Consider the following 21,829-nt stretch of genomic DNA (forward strand, 5'->3'; position numbering starts at 1 on the left):
AGATTCTCCCAAAAATCAATCAGGTGATGAATCAAGCAATGGTAAGAGAAATATGAGAATTCTAAAAGATATTTATGATGATTTGGATGTTATTTCAAATTTCGCATTGTTGTCATTTCAACCTTCTTTGTTTGAAGTAGCAATCAAAGGTGAAAATTGGGTGCAAGCCATAGATGAAGAAATTAAAGCTATTGAAAATAATGATACATGGGATTTGGTTGATTTTCCAAAGGACAAAAATCTCATTGGTGTGAAGTGGGTGTACAAGACAAAGTTGAATGAAAAAGGTAAAATTGATAGATTTAAAGCAAGACTTGTAGCAAAAGGATTCCCTTGACAACCAGGAATAGAATTTGGAGAAAAGTTTTCTCCAGTAGCTAGAGTGGATACTGTAAGAGAAGTTCTAGCCACAACAGCTCAGAACAAGTGGAAAGTATATCAGATGGATGTGAAATCATCCTTCTTGAATGGAATTCTAGAAGAAGAAATTTAGGTGCAGCCTCCAAGTTATGAATTTGAAGGTAACGAAGATAAAGTTTACAGGTCGAAGAAAGCGCTCTATGGACTCAAGTAAGTTCCTAGAGCTTGGTATATCAGAATCAACATCGACATGACTAAGAGTGGATTTTGCAGTAGAAACATTGAGCCTACCTTGTACACAAAGGTAAATGAGCATGGACAAATTTTGATTGTTTGCTTAGATGTTGATGATATGATTTTTATAGGTGATTTTGAGATAAATGAATTTAAAGCATCCATGATGAAAGAATTTGAGATGAAAAATCTTGGGCTCATGAAATATTTTCTTGGCATAGAAGTTGAGAAATCTGAAAAGGGAATTTTTATTTTTCAAAAATAAATATGCCAAGTATTTGTTGAAATGATTCAAGATGGAAAACTGCAAACCTGTCCCTACACCAGTTGTAACAGGTACAAAGTTAAGCAAGGATGATGAAGGATTAGATGTCAATCCAACTCTATTCAAAATATTGGTTGGCAACCTCATGTATCTCACAGCTACAAGACCGGATATCATGTAAGGAGTAAGTTTGATTTCTAGATTTATGGAGACTCCAAAAGACACACATTAGAGTGTAGGAAAAATAATTTTGAGATACACAGAAGGAACAAGAGATGTGGCATAATGTATGCAAGCACAAAAAATAAGCATTTGATTGGATACACAGATAGTGATTTTGCAGGTAGTTTGGATGATAGGAAGAGCACTTCTGGTTTTGTGTTCCATCTTGATTCAAGTGTGATTTCATGGGCATCTAAGAAGAAGCCCATTGTGACACTTCCATCAGCAGAAGAAGAATATGTAGCGGCAACATCAGCAACATGTCAAGTAGTCTAGATAAGAAGAGTATTTGATGGACTCAAGAAAAAATAATAAGGATCAACAACTATATATTGTGACAACACCTTAGCCATTACACTATCCAAGAATAGTGTGTTTCATTAGAAGAGCAAGCATATTGATACTAGATATCACTTTTTTAGAGAACTTGTGAGCAATGGAGAAGTTCACTTGAAGCCTTATAAATCTAGTGATCAATTGGCTGATATATTTACTAAGTCATTAGCACAAGATGTGTTTTAGTTTCATAGAAGAGACTTTGGTGTTGTAAGCCTAGCTGAGAGATAAACTAACAGGCATGTTTGAGTTGTCATGACTCATGTTTTAGTTTAGTGATCATAATTAATGGGGCGTGTTAAAATAAAATAATTACTCCGGCATGAGGAGTTAGCTAAGCTTAGAGAGCTAGTTAACTCAGTATTGAGGGTTGAGTGTTTGAGTGTTGAGTCAAGTCGAGTTAAGTGATAGGCGACTTTTAGTGTGTAGTTTTATGTGGTTGCATGTCAAGATATTTTAGGTGAGTCACTAGTCGAAAAGGTTAAATACCCTTCATCGGGTTCATTGTAAGCATCAAGTTTTGTGTGATCAATAGAAGAGCCGCAACTCGTGTGTTTTATGTGTCAATTTGTGTTTTGTCTCCTCTGCCATTCCACCAATATTAGTTAGTGGGTGGAATCACAGATGTCTTTAGTTGGAAAGAGATGCACTTTGTGTTTTGCATGGGAATCCACATGTTGTCACCTAGTAAATGAGCCCATTAATGCATTTGACACCTTGTCTACTAGCGAAATATTTGATGGCATGGTTATTTATTCACATTGATTTTCAAGAACACCCTCCATCTTTTCAAGTGCAAGACAAATTCGGGTTGCTTCTATGAATTTTCTCTCAGTTTCAGGGATAACCTCCAGCATTTCAATAGAGGATCAATATATGGTCCCTTCCATGAATTTTCTCTGAGTCACAAGAACTTATGTTCGTGTTGAGAAGACCTTAGGGTTTATAAGACTAGTTGCTCATCCCTTAGAGTTGACACTATGACTCAGAGGTAGATATTACCTTGTTACTAAGTTTATACTATAATTGCTAAAGAGCAGATAAGCTGAGCCTTAGAGTGGATACTACATGAAAATAAGGCTACGTGAATCTCACTGCGAATAAAATGTTGAGATAGAGATGCATCTATTCCATTGATATTGACTTAGAGGAGGTGTTCAATATGTGGCAGAGAGGAGAATACGATATATCCACAAGGAGGTGCACATATATTGAACCTTGGGGTTGTCTGGGATGAACGGCTAGATAATGTGTTCATTGAAGGCAAAGGAGAATGAAGATTCCTACCCAGTTTTATTCATCACAAGCATGAAGAAAGAAATCAAATAGGATATAATGTATAAGGACCTTTCCAATACCCTACTATTACTCTCATTTTTCCCTACTATTTCTATTGCCTACCCTCATTTCAAGCTTATTTCTGCCATGGCTTGACCTATTTATGAATTGTGAGTCTGTTTATAGCCAATTTCTTACATGTTAAGCGAATAAGGAGGCTTTACAACACAATAATTCATGTGTTAACCTTAGATTGGAAATATTCCATCAGTATTATATTAAATCGATAAGAAAGGAAGTGTGGTTTATTGCTCCTACTCCTTTAAGTGTGGGGTATTTCTCCTACTCTTTTAAATGTGGTGTGTCACTCTACCCAAGCACAATTCACTATGATACTTTCATTAATTTTCCATTAAAGCAACTGATAAGGAAACTCGCTCTCTCCAACAGCGAGAAATAGACGGGAAGCAACACAAGGTTATATTTCATTGATTGATGGATTTATTCTAGTTTCAGTATGGAAGGAAGGCGAAGTCATACACTCATTTGGAGAATAAAATGTTTGGGGAAATATAATATGTGGGGTGTTGGAAGTAATGCTTCCATGTCATGTGAAGTTTTCATTGTGAATTCCTAAGAATTAGTCTAGAAGTTGTTGATTCGTATGTAATGAGTTGGAATCATGATCTAGATGTGTCCAAATAAGTGTGTTACATCCTATATATGTAACTACCACGATGAATAATATCATAGTGTGGTTTGATTTTTGTTGTGCAATTTTTCTCTCAGCTCTTGATCTCAATTTTGAACATGGTATCAGAGACTGTTATGGCCTGACTCCTTCATGGGAGGGCCAAGAAGGTGTGAGAGTCTTGAGTTTATTTATGCTATGTAAATAGATTAGTTAAGTGTTTAATTTCCGTATTTATTATGTGTAGATTTGTTCCTGTGTGTTGTGTGTTTCGTGGTGTTGAGGTGTTGTGATCTGTTTGTTTGGCAGCTGAGTTGTAGAGATTTTTTTTATTGGTGTGAGATTATCTACTCAACAGTCCAAGCATTTCCAAAGACCTAGAGTGGTGGCTTCTTTGAGTTTTGTGGCACTGTTTAGTGGGGCACTGTTTAGCATGTCGATGGCGCTAAAAAAGGGATGGATCACGTTGCTGCAACATCACTTGAGAGCTTTCAGTTTTGTATTTTCATGATCAAGAACGTAGTGGGGATATTATTTTTGGGATCTAAAATAACTTTTTGACTATGATTCACTAGAATTTCAATGCACAAAACCATCATGTTGTAATGGAGAGTAGCAGTCACCGCTGATTAGACATTCAAATATAGGAGAATCCAGATCAATGAACTCCAATTATTTCTTGAAGTTTGTAATTCTGCTAGGAATTGAGTTTGTGTGGGTGTCTATTGTTTGTTTCATAGGGTCGCTCCTCACAAGCATGCATTGTACCATTTGATTAATAGAATACACAGAAGGAGAAAAGATAGAGAGCTCTGAGTTCCTTGGAATTAAACGAATCTGCTCACAGATTTCTCGTACTACATCTATGAAGAAGACTGTGGTCTCAGTGGATATATTCTCCTCTGAATGCAAGCACAATGTCTTGAAGCAAGTTGGCAAGTTTCAGCAAAATACGAGGAAAATTTGCCTCATCGTCACTCGTTTCTGGAAGGCTCCAATCATCAGAGAGAGCAAGTTCGAAGATGTGGAATTTAGAGTTCTTGTTGACTTTGTGTCCAATTGGTGTGGACCCTGAAAACTTATAGCTCCTATCATTGATTGGGCTTCACAAGAGTACAAAGGGAAATTAAAGGTTTTCAAAATTGATCATGATGCCAATTCTCAACTTGTAGAGAAATACAAGGCTTATGGCCTACCCACCTTAATTCTTTCTAAATATGGATGAAGATGACATCAAAATCATTGTTTTCTGCAGTAATTTGAAACTATTTCTGTTAGCCGAATTGAGAGCACCACTTCTGATGTTTCATGTGGATAGGCGTAAAGTGAATACCGCATCTCACGAAGATCCTATTACTACAGAAGCTTGTGCTGCTAGGAAATCACATAGATTGCTCTGTCAACTTTATATTTTTGGTTCATTTTTGGGTTATTGTCCCAGCTATTTCGAATTTTTTGATATGGTGTCCAAGTTTATGGTGGCAGTGGATGTCTTGTATGTGCCTATAGTGGGTCAATGTTTTAGTGTTTAATTTGGGTCTCTATTTAGGGTTTGGTATATAAATTTATTGTGATTTTATTGTAATTATATGAAAGACCAATTAATGAACAGAAAAAAAAAACCTTCAAGTTAATGGTTCTCGATGTTTTTCGGTGCTGAGAGAACACATCATTGACTTGGTTATGTTGAGTTTGTTATATACTAATGTGTCTTGTCGTTCTTTGGTGCTTCAAGAACATTAGTTACATGTTTTCTTCATATGTATATCAAAAAGGTCAGTTGTATGATGGACTACTGGATAAGCTCAATACGTAGACAATTTACCTATCTAAATGGATGTATTTCGATGCATACTACTAGGATGGAAGTATGTCCACAGAGATATTCAGTATCTAGGCTATTCTTCGGGTTAGTCAAGAAACATCAATTGTACAAGGTTCATCAATGATGGTCAGACACAGTTATGTTTTAAATGGAGATCAAGTGACAAAGCAAAGATGTGGTGGTGAAGAAAGAGCAATGTTTGAAAGAATCTAGAGTGGATGTGAGTGTTGATGAAGACCAGTAAGACATATATCATATTGTTTTTGTAATATGTGTTTTCAATGTTTTCCATGTAAGAATTAAGGGAATGTGTTGGAAGTAATGCTTCCATGTCATGTGCAGTTATCATTATGAGTTCCTAAGTGTTAGTTTAGAAGTTGTTGATTCCTATGTAATGAGTTGGAATCGTGATCTAGATGTGTCGAAATAAGGGTGTTATGTCCTATATATGTAACTCTTGTGATGAATAATATCATAGTGTGATTTGATTTGTGTTGTGCAATTGTTCTCTCAGCTCTCGATCTCAATTTTTAACATGGGGAAGGCTAAGGAAATGTTTCAGGAAAGCCAAGAGAATAGACTCTAGATGATGGAATGAATGTAAATGTTTGAATGTCTTAATGCCTGTATATAATGAATGTAGTGGCAGTGAAGGATCCCATTCGAAACTTAGTAGCTACTCTACCTGCCTGTCTACAATGTAGTCCTTGAGTCATAGGTACTCGAGAAGGTGGAGGAACAAGTAGCTAAGTTGTGTTGTAATCGAAGCCTTGGTAAGATAGCTCCCCATCTACCTAGATAAGAAACTAACAAGAAATCGAACTTATTCTCTTTTAAGATTACGTCTTGTAATCAAAGAAGGTCCTAATTTCTTGTCTGTCAACCTGCATAGGACACAGAACTTGAGTATCTTCCCTCCATTAACCAACCACAGAAGGAGGAGCCGAATACTTCTTCAATGATCAAAAGTAGAAAAGAAGTCAAAGAGCAAGGATAATTTTGGCTCGGTGTAATGAAATTCATCCTTTCCATGAAGAAGAATGGACATTGACTTCTAGTTTATGCACATACTAGATTATATCTAGTTCATTCAAAGATTGGAGTATATCTAGTTCATCCACAGATTGAAGTCTGCTTATTTAATATCAAGGATTTCCCCCATGGGATTTAGGTCTTTCCTCATATTCTTATCAACTTGTTTTCTTACCTTACTATCTGGCCACCAGTAAGTCACTCTTGCTATGGAGAAGTGCGACTCTTATTAACTTATTTCTTCAGCCTTTCTCTACCTAGTCGACCATATTCCAATAGTGGAGGTATCTAGGCACCCATCCACTTGCACTCATACTGCTATCCAAATATCCATAAAACAAATGCATGAGATATTTTGTGCATTGGCATGTATTTCACTTGAGTTTTATCATTATTTTCAATTGATTTTCATCTTATTAGAAGCATTCCAAATTCTTTACACTTTGCTTCAACCTGCAAATATAGTATAGTTAAATGATGGTTTATTTTCTACAGAAATCGTCTTTATCAAGAAACACGTGGATTCCCAAGAATAGAAAGCACTAACCTATTATATATGCATGCATTTGTATTTCCTGCTCCTCCTACTGGATTGACCCTTGAGCGAATGGGCAGGAGAGATAGGCTCTACCTTTTTTAGACTCTGAATTAAGGGTTCGTTGTTCATTTTCTATCACACGAAGTTGGAATTGGAGTTAGGGCTCAAGCTGAAATGAAAACAACAATTAGAACTTCCATATTTTACAACTAGAGATGCTCACTCAATGAGTCACCATCGCTGCTCACCATGAGAAATGAAGACAACTCAGAAATGAAGACAAGTGAAGACAACCATGTAAAGTGAAGACAAGTAGAATAGCATTTCCTTGACATGAAGACAAGTGGAGTATTGCATGCAAACATGTGTTAGCTATTTGTAAACCCTCTGCACCCTCGAAAACAAAAAAAATGTGCTCTTATTTCTAAACATAAAATGGCTACGAATTAATGTTAGCATTAGTTACTTGAACTAAAATAGTTTATATCAATTCACATTTAGCCTAATTTTCCATGCATCTTTCCTCAATATGAGGCCAAATAAGATCTCTAAATTATGTATTGGTTGAAACAATGGCGGGGCGGAGCTCTTATGTTGACCAAAATGTGCTGCAAGGACTAAAGGTCGGAAACATTGGGTTAAATAGGCCAATAAACTTCGGTTTGTGTGCATCAATTAATGAAAAGGGCACGAATGATTACAATAATCCTTGCAACCCCGAAGGGGTAGGGATTACTAAAGTGAACATGAAATTGAAGCTAAAGGGAATACAAACTTCAAATTAAAAACATAATCTTTTATTAATAAAAATTATCTTGATGTTGACAATCAGGTGTTTGGATAATTTTCCATGGAAATCTTATCTAAAATTTTCCTAAAAATAATGTTCCAGGTACCTCCATCAGAGACACATAGAGCGCTTCATGTCTTCCAATTGAAACTTTTTAGGTATTATTTCTTTAGGTAGCTTTATGTTATGATTACTTCAAGATTTTAACAATATTATATATTTTATTTTATATATTTATAACAATATCAGGTTAAATAAAATTAACATACCGAGTCATCTTGTATGACTCTTTTTGTGTTAATGACTCTTTTGCTTATGCCAACAACGTATATCGACTACATTTATTAATGTGGTTGTGCTGGTATATATTATAATATAACAATTTTTACAGTATATTAAAGTTAATATTATATTAATCCAAAAATAATAAATTTAGTATTAACATTAAAATATATTAATATTATTTCTTTTATATTAATATCAGATTTCATAATTTCATTTTCTAAAAATAATTATTATTATTTAATATTAATATTAAATTTAATAAGATCACATGATAACAAAAATTATAATAAAATTTAGAATTTTAAAATGTGGTAAAAACGTGTGGAAGGTAAATTTTTTATCTATTCAAACTCAAGATATATGAAAAGGTATATTTTGAGCACAAATTGACATCCTTACACATTCCCCCCATACTGGGTTGTACAATGTGCATCTCAATGCAATAACATAAAAAAAAATTAACGTTGTTGATAACTTAAATCTAGTTGAATTTTCATTTTTAGCAAAATAATATCATATGAACTTGGTTAAACTATTGATGAATTAAATTTTATATCTTTATTGATTCTAAAATCTAAATTATGGGATTCAATTTTTTTTTATAGAGGCTCAATTGAGCTCCTATTAACCACATAAATGGCTCGATCGAGGGTTTACAAAATCATCGATTGAATTCTTTGAATTTAAAATTTAAGCGCTCGATCGAGCCTCTGAAGTCCTAAAACCCACAATTTTAGCACACCTTTTGCAAATTTTCCAGCAACACCATTTTTTACCTAGCGGACTTAGGTTAAAATATGTCCTTAGGTGGCGGAGTTGATCATGTTGGATTCATGAAGGTATCTTCTATCCAATGACAAATGAGTTTGAAATTTTTGAATTCATATGATATTTTTCATCTAATTTCTTTTAAACATAACGTTTAAAAAAATTTTGAACAATTTTAAAGAGGTTGAATAAAAAATCACTATCATAAAATATACCCAATGAAAAATTTTCAAAAAATACTAGTATCTTCATTTACGAGTTCTCTTCAAAAGGGTACTCTTGGTTTTTCAATTTGTTTAGATAGTTGAAATGTGAATACATGTGTTTGCAAATGCAATTGAAATATTACTTTGCCAACTTTGAAAAATAATAAAATAATATAATTTTGCATTAAAAGAAAGAAAAATAATATAAAAAACTTAGCTCTCTCCATATATATATATATATATATATATAATTACACATTTTAGACTAAGTTATGCTACATGAACATAAACATACCTCTTAAGATGTGTAAAAATTTGCAAGAACAAATTTTTCATTTAATGGAAAATTGACATATTATATGGCACTAAATTTTTGTTGAAAAAATATAAGATTAGGACAAAAACATCATTCTCCATAGTTTGTCTTTTTACTCTGAATCTAAATTCACAATGCTTATATTAATTTTGAGGGCTTCAATGTGATAAAAGAGAAAAATTTTGAAATTTCATTGCCACATTTGGCCCAAAAGTGTAACCCAACTTCATGTATTTACCCTCCTTGAGTAAAATATCGTGGGAACCAAAATCCTCAAGAAATTGGGAGGTATGATGTATAGTGGGTCATTATATAATTTTTTATTTATATTAGTGCTATATCAATGGAAAAATTGGAGTAATTGTATTGTCCCAATCTAGATTCTTTGAGTTGAATCATTCCAACTCCATTTCGAGGTGTTAAGTGACACTTCTTTGGGTTTAAAATCTATGAACATATCTCCTAAACCATTAATGTTTTATATATAACTATACCTTTGCAATGGTGTGAACATCACCTCAATAAGAGAGTATGTAGAATCTAAGAATATTATAAGTTGACCTGCCTTGCTAAAAACCATGGTACTGAGTGGATTTCGTATTTCCCCCAATAATAACACCTATGGGGATAGATACATGTGGAATTTCAATAATATTCTAGAAGGTAAAAGGGCTAACACTTGCTAAGGAATGAAGCATGCAAAATATGTAACCCTAAACTATGATAAATATTATGCACTAAGAGGAGAGAGGCTTTTATTATTTTAGCATTGTACCAATTCCATAATTGAGTAAAACTTATATGAGTTGGATTTGAGAGAAAAATAATGGATTAATAATATTCTATAGCATCCATTCATGGCACAATGTGAAAAGTGTCTCCATAGTAAGTGCCCTTATGCTTGTATTTGCATTTTCATAACTAAAGAGGAGAGAGAATGTTATTAAACCAGCTCACAAAAAGATAGAAAAGATAGATGAACGCCTTAGAAATAAGCCTCTTCGAGGGGGAAACCTCCTTTACATTACACAAATGAACAATTCTTATATTATTCAAACAACATGAACTCCTTTCTATATGTAGGAGTCTAAGGGGTCATAATATAATCAAAGTCAACATAACAATAATAATGTAAGGGAACAATAATAATAATAGTGGGCTTCTATGGGGCACAATAATAACAATATGGGGACTACATGGGCCCAACAATATAATAAAGGGGTTGTACTAATAACAATAAGGGGTTACACTAGTAGTATAGGACCTAACATGCCCCTCTCCTTATAAAAGTGTTGTCCTCAATGCTTGAGTAGTTCTTGATGCTTCTGTATAAAATTCTCATCCTTCCATGTGGAATCATCAGTAGGTAAGTTCTTCCACTTGATGATATACTCTGAAATTGATCGATTTCGTAGTTGTCGACTTCTTGGTTCTATGAATGCTTCAGGTTCCAATATGATTTTTCCTTCCTTTTCAAGTTCTGGAAATATTGTTGGAACTCGGATCTTCGACAACTCTTGAATGAGTTCCCATCCTACTTTGACATTCTTCCATTCATCCCTTGCTTTGTTTATCAAATTTGGTTGGATAATTATACCAACCTCTACCATTTCTGCAATTATATGTTCAATTTCACTCCTTTGGGCATATGGATATCTATAAGGCCTAATGTTTGGAGGAACACTTCCTGGAATCAAATGAATAGCATGATCATGATCACGAATATGTGGGAGACCTTTTGGAGTCTCAAATACCTTGGAATGATCATCCAAGAGTTTTTGGAGATCTCGAGAAAGAGATGATTTCGATGTGGGAACCATTAGCGAACATAATTGTGCAATTACGCCTCTTTGTTCTTTCTTTAGAAGATTTGTCATTCCGTTAGAGTTGATTATCTTTCCTCATTTCCCTGTGATACCCTTTAATTTAACTTCCTTTCCTTCTGAAGAAAATTTCATGAAAGTTCTTGAAAATGAAAAGCTATTGTACCCAAGGATTGTAGCCATTGGACTCCTAGTACAGCATCAGTACCACCCATTGGAACGGAAAGCATTGGGCTATTCAATACATATTCTTCCATGGATAGCTTGATATTATAGCACTTTCTAGAGCAATTTATGGTTTCAAAAAATTACAAGCTACATAGGCAACATCCTCAAAACTGCCAGCGCTCTAGTTGCACCTTTGCTTCAGTTAGGTCTTTCTGAGCTTTCTTCCTACGATAAAATATTGGGCAATCACGACTGCAATAAGGATAGGACATCAATGTAAGTATAAAAGAGATAGTAATTGTAAAAATTAAAAAAAAAAACATCTTATTAATTAAAAACAAATACATGATCACACAAATGTTACAAAATACATCCATAATGTAAATTTAAATCATGTTATGAAAATGTAATAATTGAAATATAGCATTCAAAAACCTTGTGCAAAGAACATCTTGGTGCAGAGAGCCTTGGCACCGCTGACATTGTGTCCATAGTTTACCAAAGAGCATTTCTAATTCCCTCACTGACATTGATCAAATATTAGTGTCATATGATAGAAAATCTAGGTGAGAACAATAGACACAAGGCCTACTTTAAATTCTCCAAATAAAGAGTAATGGTATTAGAATACCAGCTTACCATTTGCAACTATTTTCTGATACAATTTTGCTTCTCTTCCTTTGCAATGTGAACAAAGTGTCTGATCTTCTTTACTGCAATGGCAACATGAAATCAGGTAACATCATGAATTTCAGTATGAAGCAACCTAACCAGACATTCTCATTATAAGAAAGCTAGACAATTTCTTACAAGGAGAGCAGGCATGGAATCATGCAACCTTATAGCTTTTTGCACATCAAAAAGATGAACCCTAGTAGCTTTCTAAAGCGCCAAACTGAAATAATAGTTACTCTCAATTGTGCACTACTATAAGCAAGGAAACCACATGCAGGACACCCTCTACTTGTATTAACTAAATACCTGATAGGTGTTTTACAACCAATACAACTGAGTTGTTTCTTGGCAAATTTCATAATTCCACTATTTGAAGGAGTTGATATGGAAACTGCTTGTGTGTGACTACCATGAAGAAGCTCCTTACTTGCATTCTTCAAAATGGGCTCAAATATTCTCAACAGTGGCTACAGAGCAAAAACAAGAACTAATCAAAAACACTTAGCTGGAAAGAATTACTATCTATCAAGATATATTTGAAACACTGGTGAAATTTTCAAAAAGAGCATAAACTGCAAGTGATGATGCTTTGGTCTTTCACCTTGCTCAGTTGATTCTCCAGATAATATTGTGGATCAATAGGGATGTTATTCTCCAGTACGTAAATTGGATCCTCATATTTCTCATATTCCTGAGCCCAAGTAAAATCCATAATCCCTCTGTAAATTATGCCTCCAAATAAAACATAACAAAATAATTAAAATAACCATTTTTTAGTGCAATATTGAGACTTATGCTGAGCACAGAAGGGGTTAATTATTACCTTGCACCTTTTGCAGCCTTTATGATGACATATGGAACACGATCACCCACAGTTGGAGCAATTTCAGCATCCCTCTATAAACCAGGGGCAGCTTGGCTTTAAAACACGACATCAATTTAAAAAATCCAACAATGGACTCATTGTCAATAAAAAGAAAAATATTACAAGAGTCTTTAGATGCACTGCAGTAATAAAAATAGAGAGATAGGATTGAAATGGAACCAGAAGGCATTGCACCATTCATTATACTTGTTCTGAGAAGTTATTTCCAGTATTTACCTTCCGCATACGCTCAGCTAGTTCCACGTGTGCTGCCTTGACTGCATAGTCATCTGTAGTCTTTGTCAGACCCTGACTCAACAAAGAGATTGTTAGCACAGGCAAACAACAATGCCCTTAAGAATATGCTGATAGCCTTGATAAAGGATATGACCTGCTCTGCCGCAGCTAAACAGTAATCAGTTTTTCTCAGCATGAGATTAAAAATGAAAATATATTATATATTTTCATGTTTTGATTCTCTTCAATTGTATAAGAGTCTCCCTTGAAACTTCTTCCTCCCATTGCTAGCAGTAAATATTGACTGAATCCCTTCCAAGTACAGAATGTAGGGAGACATTTTGATGACGCAGGTGATTGTTGTACGGGGGATCTATTAGATATCACTGAACTAGTGAAACATTGCATGAAAATATCACCAACCCCCACCGCTGGATTTGTCATCAACTGTTTTCTACAAATCAGCAAATGTAAAATTGATTCTCCAAAAGTTAATTTATCCAAGCAGATTGTTTTTGTACTTAAAAGGCACATTGTATCCAAAAAACGTGAAAGAAGAGAAGCATACCCGGCACCAAATCTAGCAACTTCACCTGCATCAATAGTTACAAAGACATTAGTTTATGATATGTCATTTTATGAAGTCCGTGATTGGACAATTTTGATTTCTAATTGCAATTTGCCACAAAGTCATGAAACCTTCCTAATTTAAGCAGAAACAGAGTAAAAATTGGTAATTTGAACCAGATTTGGTATTGAAATAGTTTGCTGAGAATAATTTTAAGTAAACTCACCATAGAATTGAATAAAAGCAGATGGAATAAAAAAGGGGATCACCATCAGAGCAATCCACATAAGGCTCTTCAAGGGCCACCATCCTGAATGCCATGAGTCATGACATTCATGCAACTTCGTAGTTCCAACTGTTGTAAGAAACATAGCAAAATAAAATATCTGAGGTGATGTTAAGGTATCAAGTTCAGACTCCAGAGGCCTATTGCTATGGTCCAATACTATTGGGGAAAATAACGTGCTTGACATCGCATGAAGTGCCCGAGACGCATGTGCCACTTATAGTCAAATGGCATCGATACGCGGATATGATTTTATGTAAGTTATGTTGCCATGGTTATGCATTTGAAAATTTCCAAGGCCACTTGCATGTTAAAGCCCCCATAAATAATCTGGTTTGTAACCAATGGGTGGTTAGTTCTGCATGAAAATTCAGACCTTGATACTGATCCAGATTTACATTCTGTGAAAGACATGATGCCACTTCAAACTTAAAAAGCCCATGACAAGAAATTAAAATCTGGTATCCAACGTGTTTAGAAGCCAAACAACTTGTAAGGCATATAAATTTCAAAATTGGATACAAAGCAGCCCAGGCTTACTCAAAGCACACCTTCTGTACCTAAGCAGTCATGACCTCCTTGACAACCTTTCAAATCTGTAAAAACGAAGATCTCAAATTCATATATATATAACGAAGAAAATGGCATACAATGTAAATTAGGTTCATTTTCCAAAGCCAAATGTAATTACATGTATATCAAAAGAATAATAATCTAAATGGATGCAGATAAGTTAAAGAACTGTTTGAAAAATTCACGATTTTATGAGAATTTAAGTAAAGTTAAAAGTTGTAAAATCATGTGAAATGTCCCGAAGTAGGTATATAGTATATACTTCTAACACTTGAAACCAGGAATATGTAATAAGTGACTTGCTCGCAATGTAAATCTCCTCTTCCCCCTATCATATTTTCTCCATTTCAAAAGTAACAAATGGTCAAACAAATTTGGTCATAAACATGCAGAAGGATTCATTGTTCTCACCTTAGTTATCACCAAAAGTGACAAATCCATTCTGTTCATTAACAAGTCAGAAATAGTGTTCTTGACATGCTGCACTGCACCAAGTATGTCATGATCAATGAGTATTTTGTGAAGGCACTCTGTAACCAAGTTCTTCACCAGCAGGCAATTGTCCCTTTGCACTGTTTCAATGCCTGTTGATATGGAATATTTAAAAGATCAGGAATATTTAATAATTAAGAAGGCATCAAATAAATTATTTTTCTAAGAGCATTTTGAGCCTTCACAAACACTAAGGCCTGTCTTTGAAACAAAAAGATCAGGTTTGTCACCTTTAGTATCCATTTTGTCATAAGCATCTGGCTTTGTCCACAACAACCCAGCATATCTTTTCTTGTTGATCAACAAGTATGGGTAGTATATTTTTTCAAATTCTAGTTTAATAGGCTGCATAAAAGCATATGTTAAATAACACACTGATTAGATGCCAAAGATGCACAAAACAGATGCAGACAAGCCACAGAAAAGCATAACTGATCATCTTGTCCTGTGCATATTTACAAAGATCTCATGGAAGTGGAATGTCAAAAGAAGATTAGTTTTAAAAAGAAAGGTGATATTAAAACATTCATCCCTACAAAAACATCATTAACAACTCTAGAGGCTTCACGGATATTTAAAATTCTTGACATTATACCTTTGTAAATGTACCACTAATATAATCTGAGGCTTCCCTCCCTAGCGTCATGGCCTCTTCTATATTTGGTACACCAAACTGTATCATAACTGAATCTGTATCTCCATATACAACCTAGATTCAAATATAAAAATATAATATCAAGCTTTACAGTAGAAATCTTGGTTAGGATCAGATCACCCATTATGATTTCAAGAACTTGGACTATCACCAATACAACAAGTGTACTTCCTGTCATTACTGATCCAGTTCAAAGGTTACAAATGCCTTTAGTTGCTAAATAATAGCCTACCTCAGCATTGTATTGGTAACCACCAACTATTGTGAACCTTTCTTCAACTAGCCTCTTTGTATGCTCTATCATTTGACGGCCTGACAGGTGGAAAAAAAATGAGATGATTAATGATATGAAATTTTAAAACAATACGTAAAATCGATATTGTCTGATGGAACAGAGAATGTGTCAAAAGATCAAACTAGACTTGTAATCAAAACTAGACTTGTAATCAAAATACAAGTACACATGACTAATTAATGCAATTCAAGAACTCGATCTTATTTGTACAAGATTGTCAATTACAGTTCATACCCAAAACATTATGCCAGGAGGAAGAAAAGAATTACATGGATATAATTGATGCCCAAAAATAATCAATGTGAATGGCTGATACATGCATATATAGAATAAGAGAGGACTGCAAGCATCTCTATCTTGTAAGTAAAAGAAGCACCAATAATGATCACTAGATGGAAAATAGGTCATCTCTCTCTATTACTAAGAAGAAAAATGTTATATTTGGCAATAGATGTAGTATATTCTATCCCTGCACCTAACATAAGAATATACCTTATGCATAAATGAACTCTCAGACTACAGGCCTGATTTAATAATATTGGATTTCTATGTTTCCCAAGTAGATCCAATTGGGTGATATAGGTATGGCCCTAATGAAATGTCCATATGCAAGACAAAAGCATAGAACAATAACCATGAAATAAGAAACCATGCTTCAATAATGCAATTCCTATTACACAGTCCAAGAAAGGCTTGCCATCTGACAGTAGACTACAGCAAAATCTGCCACATACGGGAGAAAGGTCACATGCTGCAAAAGCCAATCAGGTTGCACTAGAAAGCCAGCTCCATAAATTTGGACCAGAGCAATGGTGGTGGCAACGAGGTTCCCTGCCATCAAACATAGGAGTTGTATTCCACCGCCACCAAGCTACAATCCATGCTTTAGAATAACCACTAGCAGCCCAGAATCCCCAACTTGAAAAAATCAACCCCCTAAATTTCAATCAATGCATTATTTCTGCACCCCTCCACCCAACTTGTAATGATCAGCCCACTGAAAATATCAAATAATTTCAGTTCTAATCCCCAATAACATGTCAATTCAGCTCCTGGAGCTAAAGGCAAGAAGTTTGGAATCTACATAGCTGATCCTATAATCAACCTCCTCTATTCTAAAAAATAAAGAGATGAACCGTGAATAGGTAATAAAAAACAACCTTGTAAACATTCTGGTGTACAAAAAGTGAACTTTCGATTCTTTAATACATCAATTTCTACATACCCAAGCCTCATGCAGCAACATCGGTAGCAGTCATAATAGGGCTCTTTCTAGCCTTAAATTCTGATAAGACCCAGTCTCTCTCAGCTTGGCTTTTATCTCCATGAATTGATAGTGCTAGCCATCCATCCATACGAAGTTTCCTAATAACTTGGTCACAGCCTTTTTTAGTTTCCAAAAAGATAAGCAAGCGGCTACCATCCATGATCTCCTCTAAGAGATGTATTAACCTGAAAGAGAAATGTCTTAATTCATGGGTGCATTTGCACAGCTAAAAGGCAAAATGATAGTCAGTATATACTATAAACTGCACCTAGGAAGGATAAACTGCACCTTGTATACTTCTCATGTTCAGAAACAATCTCCACAATTTGCTCAATAGCATGGTTTGCCTTGAGTTCTTGTGAGCCAATTATTACCTAGAAAGACATAAAAATTCATACAGCTTTAGCAGAAATTGGAAAACCTCCAATAGACTCCAATAATAATAAAGTTGCAAACATAACAGAGACCATCACTTGCCACCCAAGAAAAGCAGAGCTCAGTTTTATTACATGCAAACTTGTAGAAAAGAAACCACCTTGTACAGATTATGCAGAGATTGCCTAGCAAGAAGCTCGACTTCCTTTGGCCAAGTTGCACTCCAGTATAATGTTTACCGATCTGGCCAAATCTGCATACCAGGGAAGATTCAGAATTGGTTACAACAGACACCAAATAGCTCTGATGTCAAAGGGGAGAAATAGTGCAGGAAGATAGGTTAATTAAACATTTTCCAGCAGATAAACATGGATTACAGAAAGATCCGCAAAAGTTGGTCCATACCCCAGGGAAAAGTTCTAAGTAACTAATAATTCACTACCATCACCAACAAGGTCCTTTTCATTAAGGCACCGATATAAATTCCATACATACACATGTGTGTGTGTGTGTGCTATTCAAAGTTACAATTGTCTCGAAACCATGGACGTGAACTTACATTTCTAGACACTACTTGTATTAATGAATTCCACTGTGAATAATCAAAATCAAAATGAGACATTGCTGCTCCCAAAACAAATATTCAAAACCCACAGTTCAAGTTTCAATACCAACCTTCTTCCTTAGCCAGGAAAGGACAAAATTGAGAACACCAGAGAAAAAATAATAATAATAATAACAACGAAAGAAACAAAATATAACCCAAAAAAAAAAAATCAGCTTTTTATGGTCTTTTATAATGCATTCTTAACTACTAATGAAAACAACTTTGATATCTGAGTCAATAAGTAATGGAAATCAATATTAAAGCCACAAAATAGGTCATATTGAAAAGTTTACGAGTGTGCAATTTATCCTGTGTAACTAAGCCTATAGTATATATTAAATGGCAACGATACATACTTGAGAAACAATTTTTTTTATCTGTGGTTCAAAACCCATGTCTAGCATACGATCAGCTTCATCTAACACAAGATATGTCACTCTTCGCAAGTTTGTATTTTGTGACTCCAACATATCGATTAACCGACCCGGAGTTGCAATGACAATCTCAACCCCTAAATCCAAACAAGGGAAGAATAAAATTAGCAATTCAGAGTGACATCCAAAGGTTTGAGAACATATAAACAGTGAAGGAAATGAAACAATAAAACATAAATGATCGAGATCTGCGAATACATAAAAGGCTTAGAGTGATGCTACAAAGTAACCTACCTTTCGAAAGATCTCATACTTGTGGACCTTTGGGAGCACCTCCATATATACACGTATTCTTGATTTTTGATGATGCCCCAAATTTAGTTGCCTCTTGCTGGATCTGGACAGCAAGCTCACGTGTAGGTGCTAACACCAAGACAATAGGCCCATCTCCTGGAGCTGATATATGACAACAAGCGACAGCATTTAATATGTAGCCATGTATGGTAGGTATGGAGGAAAAAGACATTTCCCTCCCATCAAGAGATCATACTTAAAAAAAAAAAATTACATCACAGTAAAAGGGCCAAGGAGGAGATAAGGCTCTAGACAGTTTAAAGCTAAAAGACGCAATAACAAACCTAAATAAGGTTGAGCATTAACATGAACAATAGTAGGTAAAAGATATGCCAGTGTCTTCCCAGAGCCTGTCTCAGCAATACCAATTAAATCCCGCCCTTTCAAAGCCATAGGCCATCCTTGAGCTTGAATAGGTGTTGGCTCCGTAAAGCCTGCCTTTACAACCTCTTCAAGAACATACTCTGACAAAAAAAAATACCCGCAATTCAAAAATTAGCATAATTTTTCTTACATTCCAGAAATGTCTTAAAACCACAATTTTGATAATCAGTAAAATCTGACACCCAAAATAGATATAGAAAGGCCTGAGCTTTGACTGTTGCTCAACGATCCTATTTTACACATTTCAAATTTTTAGGTTGGATAGAAATCATAAAATATAGGGCAACCAAGTCCAATTCAAGAAGGCCAAAAGACAAATTTCTAAATTATCCTGCATTCATGTACAATTCAACATAGCATTCAAGGAATCATCAATCATCAATACACAGACATGTTAACATGTGAGGGGTACTTTTAACTAAGATAGCAATAAGAGAAACTCCTCCAAATACCAAATACATTTATACATTCAAATCACATGCCTTCAATAATGATTATATGATTTCTTTATATACCTATTTAAACAGTGCACATATGGCCCATTACTTATTAAGCCAACCATATTACATAATTATTTACACATAACATAGGCATTTAACCCCATAAATACTACCCTTTGGAATCATATCATATACATTTAACCCCTTATATTCCCTTGGTTCATATCATAAATACATCCTTAAAAAGCTTTGAAATATGAAAACAATCATAGTGAGAAAGGATCTTAAAAAAATATTACAAAGAATAGGAAATTGGCACATTAATATGATACAATAAAGTATCTACAGATTTGGCAAAACAGTCCCTTCTCAGGGATGGGCAATAGAGTCTCGCCGGAGAATACAAGGTCAAAGCATAGAAGCACTACAACTACCCTTTTTATCATGTCAACCTTCAATAGCAATCCCTCATAGCAATTCAGGAACGTGGGAATTAGAAGGAAAGTAGTGATGTGCTACAATTTAAATTCAGCAAAGACAGACACACAGCCAAGGAATGTTACACGTCCTCTAACTTTACACTTGTGCTGAGGAAAATCCCTACTTAGAATTCATGGTAGAATTAATCTAGATTACCATCCTATCATTGCCTATTATTTAGAGAGGAAACTGGAGGAAAGTATAAGAATAATTTAACCTTCCGGCACAAACGCTTAGCTAACAAGGATGGTTGAAACTTTCTCCTCTTGGACAGGAGAGCAAGAGAGTAGTTGGATGCCGTGATGTAAAAAATTAATCTCAGAAACAGTCAAACAGGAAAAATTCACACACAAAAAATCCACGTGCAAGTAAGTTTGAACAATTTAATCCCATCACAAAGAAAAAGGTGCACAATAGAAGCCAAGACTAAGTCACAATTTAAAAATTCAGGGATGAAGTGCGGATGAAGCTTATAATCAAAATCGCTTCAAGGAATCCAGGTCCCAAAAATACTAAGTTCTTACAAAACCTCTAAAATTAGAGACTAAATGTATTGCTAGATTAAAGTTACGGGAGGCAACCTTTCATAGCTTCAACAGCATATCCCCAAGGAAATGTGTTGGGAACCAATTTTCCACCAAGTTTTTGGTATGGGAGTGCAGGAGCAGAGAGACACATATGGAGGGGCATGTCGAACCATTCTCAAGGAAATTTGAGGGGACTGGGACATAGAAGTTCCTAGCATAGGGTCTCATTTCTAAAAATATAAAAAAATAATAATAATGATAAAACCCTAACAATAACAATAGATCTCATGCAAATTCATCATTGAGCAATCCAATGAAAACACCCAATACTGAAAACCCACAATCTTGAAAACTGTTAAGGGCACTAAATTGATATGAAATTCTACTTTCTTCAAGTCCAATGAGGTTGGAACCACTGTCAAATATCTTAAAGTCCAATGAGGTTTGAACCACTCTCAAATATCCTAAAACAATGAGTGGTAATATTTAAAAATTTAAATAAAAAAAAGTTAGATATAAGAGAATGTAATGTTATAATGTCAAGTAAAAAAGATAAAAGAGATAAGGGAGAGAATGTGTATAATTACCGAAGTCACAAATTCCTCAAAACTCTAAACCCTATCTCTATTCTGTCTTAAAAAGTTGTTAGACAAAATCTTTGTTGTTAGACAAAATCTTTGGGGAATTCTTAAAAAATTGTTAGACATAAAATCATTTCTTTGGGGAATGGGTGTTAGTTTTGCACCCAGGCATTCCTTTTTTGGTGGTGGGGGAATGGCTGGAAAATGAATTATGATGAAGAGACAAATATTAATAATACCTAGAAAACCTGCGTCACGAAAACTTTTGACGGGCTTGGGAACGTCCCGGCCATCGACTGTAATTTCACGTCTCTTGCGATATTCCCTGACCTCGTCTTCAGTCATAGAGGCGATGTCCTCTACCTCCTCGTAGAAATTCTTCTTAAAGGGTGCCAGGTTCTCAAAATCCTGCTTCGACAGTGAAATTAAGGGACAAATAATATACATGTCGCAGCAGGTTGAGATTTATGGCACAGAAACCTTGCACACAGAGGTAATATATTAAATTAATGCATGCATGCTGTGGGGAATATCTTAAATTAATGCATGCACGTTGTGGTGATTTGCATGAGAGATTCAATGCATATCATATTAATCGAAATCGAGGAACAAAAAAATTATGCATTATATTGAATGCTTTTTAATTATGTGCATTAG

At 34.8% G+C, this 21,829-nt stretch overlaps 2 pseudogenes across 1 annotated transcript; both read right to left on the minus strand.

Annotated features, from left to right (window-relative positions):
* Window positions 1-11,301: 11,301 nt before the first annotated feature.
* On the minus strand, window positions 11,302-14,791 carry LOC149190554 (DNA polymerase delta catalytic subunit-like; annotated as a pseudogene).
* Window positions 14,792-14,995: 204 nt separating this feature from the next.
* LOC149190555 (DEAD-box ATP-dependent RNA helicase 20-like) lies at window positions 14,996-21,619 on the minus strand (annotated as a pseudogene). Its single transcript, XR_016255624.1, has 11 exons — window positions 21,412-21,619; window positions 19,045-19,224; window positions 18,701-18,862; window positions 18,389-18,543; window positions 17,586-17,678; window positions 17,339-17,424; window positions 17,015-17,235; window positions 16,489-16,614; window positions 15,721-15,800; window positions 15,429-15,542; window positions 14,996-15,178 (listed from the first exon to the last, which is right to left on the minus strand). The product of XR_016255624.1 is annotated as a DEAD-box ATP-dependent RNA helicase 20-like (transcript).
* Between the last annotated feature and the right edge of the window lie 210 nt (window positions 21,620-21,829).

The sequence above is a fragment of the Pinus tabuliformis genome, chromosome 3_1 (assembly GCF_031772625.1).
Source record: "Pinus tabuliformis cultivar Carrire ecotype Pingquan chromosome 3_1, CPIR1, whole genome shotgun sequence".
Lineage (NCBI taxonomy): Eukaryota > Viridiplantae > Streptophyta > Pinopsida > Pinales > Pinaceae > Pinus > Pinus tabuliformis.